The 18168-nt window shown below is 45.4% G+C and overlaps 1 protein-coding gene across 1 annotated transcript in view; it reads right to left on the bottom strand.

Annotated features, from left to right (window-relative positions):
- NFYC (nuclear transcription factor Y subunit gamma) overlaps positions 1 to 4798 on the bottom strand; it is an 81310-nt gene extending 76512 nt beyond the window's left edge. The window contains exon 1 of the mRNA XM_030942557.1: positions 4670 to 4798. The gene's annotated coding sequence lies outside the window, so the exon portion shown is untranslated. The remainder of the gene's footprint in view (positions 1 to 4669) is intronic.
- Between the last annotated feature and the right edge of the window lie 13370 nt (positions 4799 to 18168).

Raw genomic sequence — 18168 nt, 5'->3', positions numbered from 1 at the left:
CTTGCATAGCCAAGTGACCCTGCCAAGGTCATCTCACTCTTTTGAAGTCTCAGTATAAAGGACACACCTGAAAGAACTGAAGTTCACTTCCTGAGCTAAGAAGCCAGGACTTTTTTCTTTTCCCATAACATTCTATGGTATCAACACAGTGTTTAAGAGTAAGGGCTTCACTTACATAAGAATTAAGAATTACAAATCTGTGGCTGGGCGCGGTGGCTAACACCTGTAATCCCAGCACTTTGGGAGGCCAAAGTAGGCAGATCACAAGGTCAGGAGTTCCAGACCAGCCTGGCCAACATAGTGAAACCCCATCTCTACTAAAAATACAAAAAATTAGCCAGGCATGGTGGTAGGCATCTGTAATCGGGGCTACTCAGGAGGCTGAGGCAAGAGAATCACCTGAACCTGGGAGGCGGAGGTTGCAGTGTGCCAAGATCATGCCATTGCACTCCAGCCCGAGCAACAGGGCGAGACTCCGTCTCAAAAAAAAAAAAAAAAAAAAAAACCAAAAAAAAAAAAAAAAAAAGAATTACAAATCTGTGTCTGTGTCTGAATCTGGACTCTGTTACTTACTGGCTATGAGACCTTAAGCAAATTACTTTTCAGTTTCCTCACATGTAAAAATGAGGGTGACTATATTATCTACCTCATAGTGTATGAAGATATACATAATACATTTATATCCTAGCTGGTACAATGTAAGCATTCAATAAAAGTAGTAACTATAGTATCCCTGCGTTTGATTCATAGATCCTAGTGGCTCAGTATCTTTGAACTAAAAGATGTAAATTTCAAAATTACCTCAAAAAGACACCCAGCATAGCTTGGCTGGGCACGGTGGCACACGCTCGTAAACCCAGCACTTTGGGAGGCCGAGGCAGGTGGATCACGTGAGGTTGGGAGTTCAAGACCAGCCTGGCTAACATGGTGAAAGCCCATCTCTACTAAAAATACAAAAATTAGCTGGGTGTTGTGGTGCATGCCTGTACTCCCAGCTACCCGGGAGGCTGAGGCAGGAGAATCGCTTGAACCCAGGAGGCAGAGGTTGCAGTGAGCCAAGATCACGTCACTGCACTCCAGCCTGGGTGACAGAGCAAAACTCCCAAAAAACAAAACCCAAAACAAGACTCCCAGCATAGCTCCCTAACATAGAATGGGGTGAGCCCATATATGGTTACAATTCTGTGGTCTGAATCCTCATTTCGCTTTGCCTTACATTTCTTTGAAACTAAAAGGGGATAAAAATGCCTTGTAAAATCTTCTCTAGAACAGTTTGGGGATTTTTATTTATTTTTTGGGAGACTGAGTCTTGCTCTGTTGCTCAGGCTGGAGTGCAGTGACACAATCTCAGCTTACTGCAACCTCCGCCTCCCGGGTTCCAGCAATTTTCCTGCCTCAGTCTTCCAAGTAGCTGGGATTACAGGCACCTACCACCATGCCAGGCTATTTTTTGATTTTTGTAATTTTATTTCATCACGTGTGCGAGGCTGGTCTCAAACTCGTGACCTCAAATACCACCTGCCTCGGCCTCCCAAAATGCTGGGATCAGAGGCATGAGCCACTGCATCCAGTCTCTAGTAGTTTTGACCAAGGAAAAAATGTGTAAGTATAAATAACAGAATAATCTGTCATAAGAATTAAATAAGATGCCATAGACACAGCCTATAAAGCATAAAGCTTAATTTCTGCTTGAAGAAAAACCTGAGGTTCACAAGTTTTCAACATAAACTCAGATCTACTGAGATTTCCTGAGAGTTCAAGATTTCTAGAGTAGTCAATTCCATATCTTAACAAGGTGGCCATGGGTGTAAAGGGCTAACATGGAATGAAGGTGGTCACCAATGCTGAAGGGCAGGTTGCTCCAGAAATGCCTGCTGAATAAAAAAGGTGTACATATACGCTCATTTTTATCACCTTGTCTAGCCTTGGTAAAAAAGAAACTAAATCATAGATCTACAGCATTCTTCATATTTGGTTAACTTGATGACTGAGCCAAATGAGCCTGAAATGACCAATGTACAAAATGCATGGCAAACCCTATTTTCACTTGTAGCTTTGCCTCTCTCTTCCACAGTGACATATTATTGTAAATAAAGATGAGGGAGGGCTTCACCTAAGCACATCAAGACATAAAGCAATTAAGATTTCCAACTCACTGGTCTCCTCTCAAACCCTGATTTAAAGGTTTCCATGCAAAATTGGAACTGCAAATATTTTGTCCTATCCAGTCTTAATTTTACACATTCTTCAGGATAAGCATATCCTAGAATCAATATCCCACAGTCTGAAGAAAGCACTAGGCCTTTGAATAGGTCCTTGTATTTGGGGACACCCTAAGGAACTGGTGATGTTTGAAAAACCTCTCCAGTGAGCTCCTTACACTTTGCAATTGGTAGTTCCTTGCCGGTTGGCATAAATTACCTCCATACACAGAAGACTATCTGCAATATTCTGAAGCTTGGTTTTAAGAAATGCAGACTCTTCAAGTTTCTGTACATATTCTTCCCCATTATCTACCTGGATTCAGGAAAAAATGCAGCAATTTACTTTGTAAATCTTCCCTTTCACAATAGAAGCCAAGGAGTATGATTTGAATACCTAGCTGAAGAACCCATATTCTATATGGTTACAAGTCTGTGGTCTGAATCCTGAAGCAGCACAACAAATTCTTACGAATTATAGTCTTCCATTTAATACACTCTAAACACCCAGAAATCAAAGTAGATGATCCACTTGGAAATATAAAATTATCTGGAAGTTTGATTAGTCAGGTTTATGTTGATAGCTGATGTAGCCAATAAAATTACAGTCTCTGGCATGAGGCAACCTGGGTTTGAATTCCAGCTCAACCACTTACTGAGTGACACTAGACAAGCTACTCAACCTCTGATCCTTAGTTTCCTCATCTACAATATGGGGATGATAATGCCTACCTACTGGTGTTAAAATGTGCCCCAAAATAGCAGTTCTCTTCCTCTGCTTATCAATTCCCTTCTAGAGAAAATGTAGTTGCATTCACACAAAACTGACTAAATTTGAAAACCATAGGAGTTTCTTGAAATTGGTATGAAAACAGAAGAGTACCATCTAAAGCTAAAAAGGACTACCTAACAAAAACAAGGAAAAACGAATTAGGAAAACACAGAGGTTTAACATAAATGTGTTTCCATGGCCCTCACACATTGGGAGGAGCAAATGTAAAGCAATACAAGTAACTATGATTCAGATTCAGTAGAAAAGGAACATATCCCCAACAAGTTGACTGGAACGACTCTGGATTGGAATAAAAACTTTTTGAATATGAACCAGAAAGTGTTGGCAAGTCCTGTTCCTTAAGAAGCTATGCACTGGCTTTTTTTGGTTTGGAGCTGTTTATTTGAAAAAACAAACAAAAAAATCAAAGTACACATGGGAGTGGGTGTACTTTCTAGGCACATAAACAAGGAAATAAATCAAGACTCAAAATTTCCGGCTAGCTCCCTTTCCCTTAAAGGGGAACCTAACAATATTTACTCAACAAATAACTACCAAGTACCTAATATTTGCTAATGTAGCTTTGGAAACTCAGCCATGACCTGTATCCTTCCCAGAGCAGCAAATTTCATATACAATATCTCAAAACTATTTGTATGGTCCTGAGACTCAAAATCTTTAACTGCTGTATTAATACACTTCCCAAGTCCGAAAATATTCCCTAAAATGCTTCCTATATCAGACTTAGTCACTTTAAACTGACACTACTTAATGCTGTGCCTTAATGCCAGGCTCGGACAGAGCACACCTATCAACAGGATCCCTCTCTCGGTTTACTTGCTCCTCACATCACATCCCAGGTCCGTTGACTCTGGACTCCAGGGCTCCACCAAAACCTCAGTGTTTAAATGCTTGCACTCTCCAGCAAAATCCCTGATCTGATTCTACCGTTCAGCGATGCCCCTAGCCCTGATGCCTCTCTTCCTACACCATGCACTCACACAGTGGATTTCAGGGCCACTTCAACTAGGTCACACTAGCATCCCTTCGAGAGGATCTTGAAGATCCTCTCACCCTGTCACTTGGGTTTCGGTGTTTCCAGGCCTGGAACCCTGAGGGCCTGCACACCCCCATCTTGCGCCATGCATGTACCAGGAAAAGCACCTCTGAAAGTGAGTATCCCCCATTCCAGGCCGTGGCCTAAGCGACCCCCAAAGTACCCGCCAGGCCATCACCCTCTCTTTCCCCTTAAAGCCTCCAGGCTCGCCCTCCTGCAGCAACCCCACGCCTGCGCCGCAGGGGGTCAATGCCCCAGCCGCCCTAGCCCAAGACGCGCGCATCCCCGCAGCCTCAGATTCCTTCATCACCCCCTAGGCCGGAGCCGGCGCGACCAATAAGGTGCCAGGTCCGCGGCCTCCCCGCCACCGACCAATCACGAGCGAGCCCCCCCGCCGTCGCCTTCCGCCAATGGGAGAAAGCCCGCGGGCCGGGCCGACGAGGCACACGGACCCCACGAGCGCGGCGGTGGCGACAGCGGCGGGCCAGGCAAGAGCACAACATGGCGGCGAGCAGGCCTGACCGAGCTACAGCAGCTGCCGCGCGAGGAAGTGAGGTCTCTGGCGAAGGCGGGAAGCGCTGCCCCTCCCCCCGTCGCCGCTCCCCTATCACCCTCGCACAGAACCTCCCGCACACTCACACGCCTCTGCTTAGGAGTCCAGGAAGAGTAGGAGCCGCCCCCGCGCTCCTTCGGAGTCGGGCAATGCAGAGGCCCAGGCACGGCGGAGGGGAGGGGGAAGCGTGCGTCACGGAGAACTGAGCGCGCGCGAAGCGGGGGCACAAGCAAGATGGCGGCCACGCCGTTTGCACCGTCTCCCCTTTTCCCCTCCCCCTCCCCCTGCCCTGGTGCCTGGACTCCCAGTATCGTGCAGCACGCGGAAGCTGTGCTGCTTGAGGTCTCGCGAGAATTGGGAAAGGGCGATGACAGAGTGAAGCGGAATGAGAGCTGGGAGTTTTAGCCCCGCCCTCTTTCGGAAGCTCGAGATCTCAGAGTTTTGACCCCGCCCCCTTTCGGGGGATCTGGAGGCGCTGCCAGGTGACCTTCACCACGCTTCCCACCCTTGTGGATCTCTCTTTGGTGCGAGCTTGAATGTTAAAAGATAAGTAGGTGTGTGCGCGTGCCCTTGAACTTTAGGAACTAAGGAGGGGCGTGTGTGTGTATTCGTGTTTTTTATTTGGGGAGAACTGGGGGATGAAGGTCGACATGGCATGCCAATTTTTTTTTTTTTTTTTTTTTTGAGATGGAGTCTTGCTCTGTCGCCCAGGCTGGAGTGCAGTGGCGTGATCTCGGCTCACTGTAAGGTCCGCCTCCCGAGTTCACGCCATTCTCCTGCCTCAGCCTCCCGAGTAGCTGGTACTACAGGCACCCGCCACCACGCCCGGCTAATTTTTATTATTATTATTTTTTTTAGTAGAGACGGGGTTTCACTGTGTTAGCCAGGATGGTCTCGATCTCCTGACCTCGTGATCCGCTCGCCTCGGCCTCCCAAAGTGCTGGGATTACAGGCTTGGGCCAACGCGCCCGGCGGCATGCCAAATTTAGCATGTCGTTCAAGTAGACAGCTACTGGCACCTTAAATTTATAAAAGAGCATTTAACACCAAACTGTAAAGTGATATTCTCCAGAATAAAGAACAGTACTTACCAAGAACAGTTAGCTTGTAACTTTACGTCGACGTAGTTGTTCTCATTTGAATGCAGATTTTAAAACTTCATCACGCAGTTGGAAACCACAGCTACTATGAGCCTGGGCTTTTAAATACTTATCTCTCATTTCCATGACCACTTGGTCCAAAGGCATCAGGATTATATCCATTTTACAAATGATAAAACTGAAACTCAAAAAGGTTAAGGAATTGATCTAAGGCCCCACAGCTAGTAAGTGTCGAAACCCAATATGAATAACTTCAAAACCTGTAAATATAGTCATCAAATGTGTCTTGAATGGAATTACCTACAATGAGAGTTAGTGCATTAGGTAACAAGCACTGAGAGGAATGACTGCCCCTGCTGATGGTAATCTTGAATTTTACAAATGACATTGGAGCCTTTCTGAGACTTATGTTGCGGGGGTCCTCAACAAAATCACACTGTTGTTACTCAGTTTCTTTGGGTTTATAACCCTGGTGATAAAGTAATTGAGAATAGTGGAATAAACGCTTGACTTGAATTCAGGAAAATTGTTCTTAAATCCAATTTCAGTAAATCTCACATCAGGCACTCAGTATTTGATGAATGAATGAACAAAACATAGCTATGAGACAGTTGACTTCAGGGAGTCCCAATTCCTTCATCTATAAAAAGATCCAATTCCTAACTCTTGGTAATGTTGGGGAGAGTGAATGAAATAATGTGAGAGTGCTTCCTGAATTGCAGAAGTGTTGTAAAGAAGTTACTGATAAGAGCTATGAGCGTCTCGCTGCACTCTAGCCTGGGCGACAGTGCAAGGCCCTGTCTCAGAAAAAAAAAAAAGTTACTTATAATGACATTTTCAGACATGAGAAATGGCATAAAATTAAAAACAGGGAGACTCATAATAAGAAAATAGTATGTTGAGATTGTAGAGACAGATGTAGCTAATGGAAAAAAGTGAGGTAAATCTCTACAGATATTTATTGAGTAATTATAGCATATACTGTGCTTGCCAAAGAAATGTAAAAATGGACATTTAGTTACAGTGAAGCAGTGCAAGTTATTATTAGTGATTGTTGTTACAATTAAGTATTGACCACACTTAGGGACTGCAGTCCATTTCCTTCCAAGAGCCTGGAAATTGGGTTGCCCTCAGAAATAAAAATCTACATAGAGGAAATTTTCTAAGATTGATATTAAATATATTTAACAACAAGTAGTGCTCAAGCATAGATGAAGCAGAATTAGAAATGCAGCTAGGATCCTGGAGGTATCCCTCTGTGCTAGGTGTTAACCCTTCAGTTGCTGGTTTGTGACTAGTAGGTCCCAGGGGATCCCAGGGGAAGGGAGTGGTCCGGAGGTTTGGGACAGCAGCTATTTACCAGATAGTACTAGAGTATTTCAGTATTTTAATAGTCAATGTTATAACTGATAACAGTCAACTGGTACATATAAGCCTAATATTAGTCCTTGCTATCGTCTGTATTATCAATAGCCTCTGCCCTTCCCTTTCTAAAGCCCTTGCTATCTGGCCTGTCCCTAGGAGATGAGGGTGAAAGATTTCTCACCCTAGTGTCGTCAAGCTTGGCCTTGTTTTGACCAATGAAATATCGGTAGAAATGGCATGAACTGTCCAGGCACGGCGACTCACTCCTGTAATCCCAGCACGTTGGGAGGCCGAAGTGGGTGGATTACGAGGTCAGGAGTTCAAGACCAGCCTGGCCAAGATGATGAAACCCCATCTCTACTAAAAATGAAAAAATTAGTCGGGTGTGGTGGCAGGTGCCTGCAATCCCAGCTACTCGGGAGGCTGAAGCAGGAGAATCACTTGAACCCGGGAGTTGGAGATTGCAGTGAGCAAAGATCGCGCCACTGCACTCCAGCCTGGACGACAGAGCGAGACTCTGTCTCAAAAAAAGAAAGAAATGACATGTACCACTTCTGAGCAGAAGTTATGAGCTATCTTATGATTTTGCCATATTATCTTTCTTCTGACACAAGAGCAGCATATCCTAAATAAGAGCTACCTCTTCAGCTTTGGTCCCAGAATGAAGATGTGTGGAGCCACAGCTGACACACATAACCTGTAATGTTGTGTGCACAATAAATAAACCTTTGTTGTAAGCCACTGAGATTGTTTTCGTTGTTGTTGCAGCATAACATGCTAGCTAAGCAGACTACTACAGCCATGAAATTAGCTATCAATGGGGGTAAGCCAAGACCTTTTTTACAAACATGACCAAAAAAAAACAAACTCTGATCAAGGGCATATAGGAGGAATCTGAAGACGCCAGATATGATTGTAGTTTAATAAATGGAACCTAATCAATCCTGTCAGCCATTCTGTACCCTGTTTGGAGAAAGTGTCTGTGAACAAAAGGACTTGCGGCTGGGCGCGGTGGCTCAAGCCTGTAATCCCAGCACTTTGGGAGGCCGAGACGGGCGGATCACGAGGTCAGGAGATCGAGACCATCCTGGCTAACACGGTGAAACCCCATCTCTACTAAAAATGCAAAAAACTAGCCGGGCGAGGTGGTGGGTGCCTGTAGTCCCAGCTACTCCGGAGGCTGAGGCAGGAGAATGGCGTGAACCTGGGAGGCGGAGCTTGCAGTGAGCTGAGATCTGGCCACTGCACTCCAGCCTGGGCGGCAGAGCGAGACTCCGTCTCAAAAAAAAAAAAAAAAAAAAGGACCTGCTCAGCCATGGCAGTCCAAAACAAGGCAAGGCAGTCACAAAGGCTAGCACTACCGTTGCCCCTCTAAGCCTCATCTCAGTTAAACCACACTGAGCATTAGGATTTCCTTGTCCATGTTATCTCTGTAGTGGATGGGAATATCTCAGACTGCCTCAGCTAAGAAATGCTTCTTAAGATCATGCTTTCCTTGAATGGTGTGAACCCGGGAGGCGGAAGTTGCAGTGAACCGAGATTGTGCCACTGCACTCCAGCCTGGGCGACAGAGCAAGACTCCGTCTCAAAAAAAAAAAAAAAAAAAATCATGCTTTCCTCTATGTTCACCCAGCAAGTGTCTTGGCGATAGGAACAGAATTAAGTGATCTGCCACCTAGAGGATTCTAGTTCTTTTGGTAATTGTATTTTTCATTGTAGCTAATCAGATTCCTCTATATAAAAGTTTCTGTGAGCTTAGCAAATATAAGACACCCCCCACCTCCAGGAAATGGTTCAACTTTCTGCTTACTATTAAAATTAGGTTTCTGAGTTTGCAAGGTTAAGCATCAGTTCTTGTAGCACTGTGTAACGGGACCTGTCTAGACAGCCAGCTGGACTTCCTTAAGCCACACCTTTCTATCTCATTCTGTGCCTTTGGCCTAAAAGGAAAGCAGCGCTGGCCAGCCGTAGTTGTTCACACCTGTAATCCCAGCACTTTGAGAGGCCAAGATGGGCAGATCACGAGGTCAGGAGTTCGAGACCAGCCTGATCAACATGGTAAAACCCCATCTCTACTAAAAATACAAAAATTAGCTGGGCGTGGTGGCACGTGCCTGTAATCCCAGCTACTCAGGAGGCTGAGGCAGGAGAATCACTTGAACGCAGGAGGCAGAGGTTGCAATGAGCTGAGATCGTACCATTGCACTCCAGCCTAGGTGACAGAGCGAGACTCCGTCTCAAAAAAAATAATAAATAAATAAAAGCAGCACTAAAAGATATAGTTCATGTGCTGCTGGAGTTCAGAAAGGGAGTGCTTACTTCCACCTAGTGTGAAATAGTGGGAGCAGTTCGGGAAAGATTTGCAAGGATGTGACATTTCAACTGGGTCTTGAAAAATGAGTAGAATTAGGGAAGACGTAGGCAGCCACTAAAGCAAATAGAAGAAGCGAGGGATCAGTTGAGGAAGCACAGAGTAAGAGGGAACGGAAGAAGAATCATATGGAAAGATACATTATTATGGTCAAATTAAGGCTCCTGGGCTTTATTTTCTGCTATGGGAAGTGAGTGGTAGAAGTTTTTTGTTTTGCTTTTAAACAAGTTTAACCATCTAATTTATTTGTCTATTTAGGAGACAGAGTTTTGCTCTTGTTGCCCAGGCTGGAGTGCAATGGTGCAATCTCGGTTCACTGCAACCTCTGCCTCTCGAGTTCAAGCGATTCTCCTGTCTCAGCCTCCCGAGTCACTGGGATTACAGACACATGCCATCAGGGCTGGCTAATTTTTGTATTTTTAGCAGAGACGGGGGTTTCATCATATTGGTCAGGCTGGTCTGGAACTCCTGACCTCAGGTGATCCACCTGCCTTGGCTTCCCAAAGTGCTAGGATTACAGACGTGAGCCACCGCCTCACCCTGGCCTAAGTTTAACCATCTTGAAGTATACATTTCAGTGACATTAAGTCTGTTCATGTTGTTGTGCATCCATCAGCAGAATTTGTCATTGCCCCATACTGAAACTCTGTATACATTAAACACTAACGCACTATCCTCTTTTCCCCCAGCCTCTGGTAATCACCATTCTAGTTTCACCTTTTGGCCACTATGAATGATGCTTCTGTGGACGTTAGTATACAAATATCTGCTGGAGTCCCTGCTTTCGATTGTTTGGGGTATATACCCAGAAGTGAAGTTGCTGGATTATATGGTAATTCTATGTTTGTTTTTTTGTTTGCTTTTGTGTTTTTTGAGGAGCCACCATACTGTTTTCCATAGCATCATACCATTTTACATTCCCAATGGTAGAAGGTTTTACAAAAGATAGTGACATGATCAAAACTATGCTTAAAAGCAATCTGGAAAAGAGAGTAAGATGGAACAGAGTGGCAGAATGACCGTGTGGAGACTTTCACAATAGTTTAGGTAAGATACAATGAGGGTGAGGGCCTGAACACATCAGCCGCAGTGAGAATGAGGGAAGAGGATACAAATGCAGAGGTGATACTGCCAAAGAAAGATTGTAAGGACTTGACCATTGACTGGCTATTGAGGGTTGGGGAACAAGAAAATTAAGGTTTTTTTGTGTGTTTGTTTGTTTGTTTTGAGACGGAGTCTCACTCTGTCGCCCAGGTTGGAGTGCAGTGGCGCAATCTCGGCTCGCTGCAAACTCTGCCTCCTGGGTTCACGCCATTCTTCTGTGGCAGCCTCCCTAGTAGCTGGGACTACAGGCACCCACGACCACGCTCGGCTAATTTCTTTGTATTTTTTTAGTAGAGACAGGTTGGGTTTCACTGTGTTAGCCAGGAAGGTCTCAATCTCCTGACCTCGTAATCCACCTGCCTCGGCCTCCCAAAGTGCTGGGATTACAGGCATGAGCCACCATGCCCGGCCAAATTAAGGTGTTTAATATGACTCCCATGTGTCACACTTGAGAGGATGGTAGTCTTCAGATGAAGAGTCAGGGTATGGAGAAGTCATGAGTTCGGGTTTGGATATATAGAGTTTGAATTACAAGTGGCACATTGTAAGCTGTGGGGTGGACATTTGTTGTCTTGCCTGCTGAATACCCCTTGCCCTTTCAACTGGTAATGGCACTCTACTTTTTTTTCTTTTGAGACAGAGTTTCACTCTTGTCATCCAGGCTGGAGTGTAGTGGTGTGATCTCGGCTCACTGCAACTTCTGCCTCCCAGGTTCAAGCTATTCTCCTGCCTTAGCCTCCCGAGTAGCTGGGATTACAGGTGCCCACCACCACACCCAGCTAATTTGTATTTTTGGTAGAGACGGGGTTTCACCATGTTGGCCAGGCTGGTCTCGAACTCCTGACCTCAGGTGATCTGCCCCTCTGCGTCAGCTTCCCAAAGTGCTGAGATTACAGGCATGAGCCACTGTGCCCAGCATACTTTAAAAAACAACAACAAAAAAAAAGATTGTAGAATTTATTCTTCTTCCTCTCTATATTGGCTAGGCTGGGAGGGTGTGTGGCCATGAGAATGTGCCTCTCAGATCTCTGACTGGAGAAATTGTAATTTACCAACAGTCCAGCTGCTGAGTTCTGAAATCCATCCTGAGCTTTGAAATCCATCGCCCTTTACTCCAAGGTCTTACTTCCCATACCCTGCTTCTAGCCAACAACTGAGCCCAGCGGGGATTTTAGGACAGGACTGTTCCTGGGATAAGTGATACTCTTCTGATGGATGACTTTGACCCAAGGACTCCTAAGTGGCCTTGCCAAACTTTCCTTAGAACTTTACTGCAGTCTGAGACACTTCCACCTTGAACACCTTCCCTCTGTCCTTCACTCAGGGTTAGGCCTGCATCACTGTGCGATGGCTCTCTCAGTCTTCCCCTTCCATTTCCTCTCACAGGTGTTTTTCATAATAAATTTCTTGCATTTTATTCTGTCTTGGCATTTGATTTCCTGAGAATCTGAACACGTTAATGAGGGGAAAGAGGACAGGATGCATCCTACCATAGCACATCTTCCGTACCCCATTAGCCACAGGAGTAGGAACATGACCCAGTCTGACCGATCAACAATCTCCCCACATCTTGGCCCAGTGCCTCCTCATAGTCTCTCAGGATAATTTGGCTCCCAGGCAATTAGCCACTTGGTCCACCTCAACAACAGACAGCTGACCAAATCTAAGCACGGTCTCACAGTTCTGTTGCTTGAGGCCAACTAGTTACAAACATGGAGTCTGGCTTCTCCTGCAACTTCCACACCCTGATGAAGCACCACCTCACAGAGCGTGGGATTTGGCTTCCTGAGCAGCTGCTGAAGGGGCCAATGAAGCAACCTACTACAGAGGATTTAGCTACCCACAGAGCAAACTGATCAATGGGAGACAGGAAGGAGCTGGCTAGAACAATGCACTCTTCCCTTCCTTCCTCTAATGGACTGTTTCAAGATAAAATTTCTCCATATAGCCTGTCTAGAGCAACATTCTGCCTGTCAAGAGACTAGCTACAGCTCATTGTGAAGTAGCCAGCAAACATTTCCTTCCCTTGCTTCTCATCTTATCCCTAATTCTCACTACTCCAGGGCTGTGCCCCTCACGTAAAACTTAAGCACTTAATCCCTCCTTCAGCCTTTGTTTTCTCAGAAATGTTGCTGAAACAGATCACAGATTTTGGAGAGATGGGCACATCACCCCAACTAAGCTAAGCAAAGCCCTCCTAAAGATTTGAAATACAGGAAAGACAGGATTTTTCTTCTGGAGATCTTGAGCTATGTGGAACTGAGGGCAGCCATTATTCTTTCTTCATGGAAAGAGCCTGTCTGAGAACGAAGGCATCACAGAGGAAGGCAGAATTCAGACAGAGTGAGACAGAGCCCTGACATCCTTTGAACACCTAGATACAACTTTCCCCAATATGTGTAACCGTTTGTCATTGCTTTGTCATTCTGAAGACCAGTTTTCCCAATCCATGTCATATAAAACATGGTAACCAATGAGTCCCAAGTTGCCTCCATTCAAAAAATCATCCAGGTGACTAGATTCTTAGGCTCAATTCCAAATTTCTGGGAGGAAGAGCTCTTGTTAGAGCTAACTTTGGCCAAATGTCCACCACTGAATCAAGTAATATTATGGAAAAGGGGACAGGGTCGTGCATAAAAATGGTTTATCCACTGTAACTCTATGAATGAAGGTGTGTTGGAGGGTGGGGGATAGAGTAACACTTCTCAGAAAAGTAGGAGTAAAGGATTAGACAGACTAAACAATGTCTGTCCACTTCCTGAGAATAAATAAAGGGAAAGAGGGTAAAGAGGTCAGAGGACAGAGCCTTTATCTAAACCAACACTATCCAACAGAGCTTTCTGCGTAGTAGAAATGCTTTATATCTGTGTTGTTCAATATAGTAGCCACTAGCCACATGTGGCTGTCAAGCATTTGAAAGATGGTTAGTGCAACCAAGAAATTGAATATTTAATTTCATTTTATTTAAATTTAAATAGCTACATGTAGTATCTTAGTTTTTTGCTGCTATAACAAAATACCAAAGACTGGGTAATTTATAAAGAAAGGAAATTTATTTGGCTCATGGTTCTGGAGGCTGGAAAGCCCAAGAGCACGGCACCAGCATTTGCTCGACATCTGGGGAGGGCCTTCTTGCCACACCATAACATGGCAGAAGATATCATATGGTGAGTAAGTGTGCATGTGAGACAGAGGGAGTGGGGGCCAAACTTATCCTTTTATCAGGGGTCTTCTCCCTCCATAACTAACCCATTCCCATGCGTTAATCCATTTATGACGGCAGAGCCCTCGTGACCTCATCACCTCTTAAGTGTTCCAACTCTCAACATTGTTAAAATAGCAATTAAATTTCAACATGAGTTTTGGAGGGACATTCAAACTATAGCATGTAGCTAATGACTGCATATTAGACAGCATAGGTCTGGACTATTGGTCTACTTTGGGAAGCAGCATGGAATATTGTCTGTAGCGTGTGCTTTCAAGTTAGTCTGAACTGAGTTCGAGTCCCCATTCCATTTAACCTCTCTGAGCTAGAGAGGTGAAAGATGCAAAGAAAGTTGTATGTAATACCACAAAGAGAGAAAGAGACAAAAGATCTGCAAAAGTTCGGCCAGGCACAGTGGCTCGTGCCTGTAATCCCAGCACTTTGGGAAGCCAAAGCAGGCAGATCACGAGGGCAGGAGTTCAAGACCAGCCTGGCCAACGTGGTGAAACCCGGTCTCTACTAATAATACAAAAATTAGCCGGGTGTGGTGGTGGACGCTTATAGTCCCAGCTACTCAAGAGACAGGCAGGAGAATCGCTTGAACCTGGGAGGCAGAGGTTGCAGTGAACCGAGATTGCACCACTGTACTCCAGCCTGATTGACAAAGCAAGATTCTGTCTCAAAAAAAAAAAAAAAAAGATCTGCAAAGGATCAAAGAATCAGTTGGATTTGGCAATTAGGGGACTATGAGTGAATTAAGACAGAGAAGTGTTAAAAGTGTGATTGTTTAAAATCCAGACCAGCTATCCATCTACCTTTTGTACATGGGCTAAATTTCTTTCCTCTGGAGGGGGATCCCAGGCAGGGAGAGAATGGGAATGCAAAAGTTACCTTGTCTCTTAATCCTGTTGGTCACGTGGGGAGCGAGAACTCAAAAGTGTGTCCTGAAGATAGAATTCCAAGGTCAAGCCAAAAAAATCAGAATCAGAACCATGGTCAGTCATGGGGTGTGAAGCCAAAGGTGGGGTTGCCTAGTCCGAGGAAGCCACAACCTCAGCTCACCGCAACCCTCCACCTGCTGGGTTCAAGCGGTTTTCCTGCCTCAGCCTCCCTAGTAGCTGGGATTACAGGCGTGCGCCACCACACCCAGCTCATTTTGTATTTTTAGTAGAGATGGGGTTTCACCATGTTGGCCAGGCCAGTCTTGAACTCCTGATCTCAAGTGATCCACCTGCCTTGGCCTCCCAAAGTGCTGGGATTACAGGTGTGAGCCACCGCACCTGGCCCTGCTTCCTTTTTTTTAGAGATACTGAAAGAGGGATAGACTGATGGTTCTCAACTGTTTCTGTCTTCGGACAAGTGGTCTGTAAGAAAAACAAGAAAACAGTGTTTTCCAACAGAATTTATTCTTGCCAGTACCCACGGAACAGTAATGAAAGCCTTACATCCAACCTAGCTTACTTCTGTGACCGCCTGGTGCTTCACAAGTCACTGTGGGACAGCTAAGTCTCTGTAGGGGGTACAGGTTAAGATTAAGAATGATCCCTGCAAGCACCATAGGGGCATACATGTCAGAAACACGACTTTTCTTCAAGGTCCCTTGCCTTGGCTAGCAGTGTACAAAATAGGGTTAGGCAGGTCTTGAGAACGACTGTAAACATTAAGTGTGATCCTCAATTGTAAGCCTTATACATCCTACTCAGCCATCACCCTGCTCTGTGACCTTGGGCAAGTCACTTAATCAAGTTCAATCTCAATACTTCCACCTTATATGAGGCCGGCACGGTGGCTCACACCTGTAATCCCAGCACTCTGGGGGGCCAAGGTGGGCAGATCACCTGAGGTCACGAGTTCGAGACCAGCCTGGCCAACATGGTGAAACCCCATTTCTACTAAAAATAATTTTTTAAAAAATTAGCTGGGCATGGTGGTGCACACCTGTGATCCTAGCTGCTTGGGTGGTTGAGGCAGGAGAATCGCTTGAACCTGGGAGACGGAGGTTGCAGTGAGCTGAGATTGCACCACTGCACTCCAGCCTGGGTAACAGAGCGACTCCATCTCAAAAAAAAGAAAAAAAAAAATTCCACCTGTTTTTAAAAAAGACATAGGAATAGATTTTTTACATTATTTTAAAATAAATTGTCTTAAGGGGGTAGAGGGAATGGGAGAAATGATAGGTATTATCCTCTGCCTCTCCTTCTTGTCCATCCTGCCTGAGTTTTTGTATCAAATAAGATGGTAAGTGTTAAAATGCTCTGAAAAGTGCAAAACACCATACAAAAGCAAGGGAGTATTATTATCAACATAGTTTTTTAGCTTAGGAGGATGAAGGCAGGGCACAGACTCAGAGCCAAACAGCTGGAAGGCAGGAAATCTTAATACCATAGAAGGAAACTTTTTTTGTTCAAATTCTTCCTGGAGTGGCACTTTTTTTTAGAGCAGACTTGGCACTGAAATCCCCTGAAATGCTGAAGTGGGTCCAGAAAAGTATTAAGGGGGCAGGTAGGGCATTCAGCAGCCAAAAGACACTGGAGAAACACAAGCCCTGGTTCCTCAGTTTCTTTGTGATCCAACAAAAGATACAATCGAAGGAGGAGTCGAATTGTATCAGCGGGTCTCAGATTCAAAGCCAGGTGGGTGTTGGATCCTCTAACAGGCTCTTTAACCAGCCACCACACTATTTTGGGAGCCAGGATGTCAGGGGCACTCTGTAACTAATACTGAACTCAGGTGCCAACAACCTAAAAACCATTCTCTCTACACAGTGTTCAGAAAGAACACTGACCTGGAGAGGACTTTAGAGATAATCTAGTCAGACTGAGGCTCAGAGAGGGACAGGGACTTGCCAAGATAACACAGTAGAGTCAGGCTCATTGGGCTGCAGAAGCCTACCCAATTTAGCTCAAGTACAAAGGAGTTTCTTGTAAGGACTGGAACTGAAAGGCAGAAAGAAGCATAGAGGTCTAGGACTCACTGGTCTATTCATTCTCTGTCTCCTCGCCACTCCTCATCGCTGATCTATTCATTCTCTTATCTCCTCGCCACTCCTCATCGCTGGATAGGATTGCTCCTTCCCCCTCTACCTACAGTCAGGCTTCTGCCTTTTCTTGGTCTCTGCTCCTACTTATCTGGGCCTGCACCTGGCTTTCCTGGCCAAGATCTACTTGTCTATGACTTTTTTTTTTTTTAGGCAGGGTCTTGCTGTGTCACCCAGGCTGGATAGAGTACAGTGCCATGATCATTGCTCACTGCAACCTCCGCATCCCGGGCTCAAACGATCTACCTGCCTCAGCCTCCCAAGTAGCTGGGACTACAGGCGTGTGTCACTATGCCTGGCTAAATTTTTTTTTTTTTTTTTTTTTTTGAGATGGAGTTTCACTCTTATTTCCCAGGCTGGAGTGCAATGGCGCGATCTCAGCTCAGCTCAACCTCCACCTCCCAGGTTCAAGTGATTCTCCTGCCTCCAGCCTCCCGGGTAGCTGAGATAACAGGCGTGTACCACCATGACCGGCTAAGTTTTTGTATTTTTTTTTTTTTTTTTTTTGAGACGGAGTCTCGCTCTGTCATCCAGGCTAGAGTGCAGTGGCCCGATCTCAGCTCACTGCAAGCTCCGCCTCCCGGTTTACGCCATTCTCCTGTCTCAGCCTCCCGAGTAGCTGGGACTACAGGTACCCGCCACCTCGCTTGGCTAGTTTTTTGTATTTTTTAGTAGAGACGGGGTTTCACCGTGTTAGCCAGGATGGTCTCAATTTCCTGACCTCGTGATCCGCCCATTTCGGCCTCCCAAAGTGCTGGGATTACAGGCATGAGCCACCACACCTGGCCTTATTTTTTGTATTTTTAGTAGAGACAGGGTTTCACCATGTTGGCCAGACTGGTCTTGAACTCCTGACCTTAGGTGATCCTCCTGTCTCGACCTTCCAAAGTGCTGGGATTACAGGCATAAGCCACCGTGCCCAGCCTAATTTTTGTTATTTTTTGTAGAGACAGGGCTTTGCCATGTTGCCCAGGCTGGTCGTGAATTCCTGTACTCAAGCGATCCACTTGCATCAGCCTCCCAAAGGATTGGAATTACAGGCATGAGCCACCACACCTGGCTATCTCTGACTTCTCTACTTCAACTCCCTCTGCCACCTGACAATTTCTTTCCTTTTTTTTTTTTTTTTTTTTTTTGTTTCCTGAGACAGGGTCTCACTCTATCACCCAAGCTGTAGAGCAGTGGCACGGTACAATCTTGGCTCACTGCAACCCTCTGCCTCCCAGGCTCAAATGATCCTCCCACCTCAGCCTCCAAAGTAGCTGAGAATATAGGCATGCACCACCATGCTTGGCTAATTAAAATTTTTTTTTTTCCTTTTGTAGAGATGAAATCTCACTGTGTCACCCAGGCTGGTCTTGAGCTCCTGGGCTTAACTGATCCTCCCACCTTGACCTCGAAGT

Source organism: Rhinopithecus roxellana, chromosome 12, assembly GCF_007565055.1.
Source record: "Rhinopithecus roxellana isolate Shanxi Qingling chromosome 12, ASM756505v1, whole genome shotgun sequence".
Taxonomy (NCBI): domain Eukaryota; kingdom Metazoa; phylum Chordata; class Mammalia; order Primates; family Cercopithecidae; genus Rhinopithecus; species Rhinopithecus roxellana.
The sequence above is the reverse complement of the archived record's forward strand: the minus strand, read 5'-3'. Positions and strand labels throughout refer to the sequence as shown.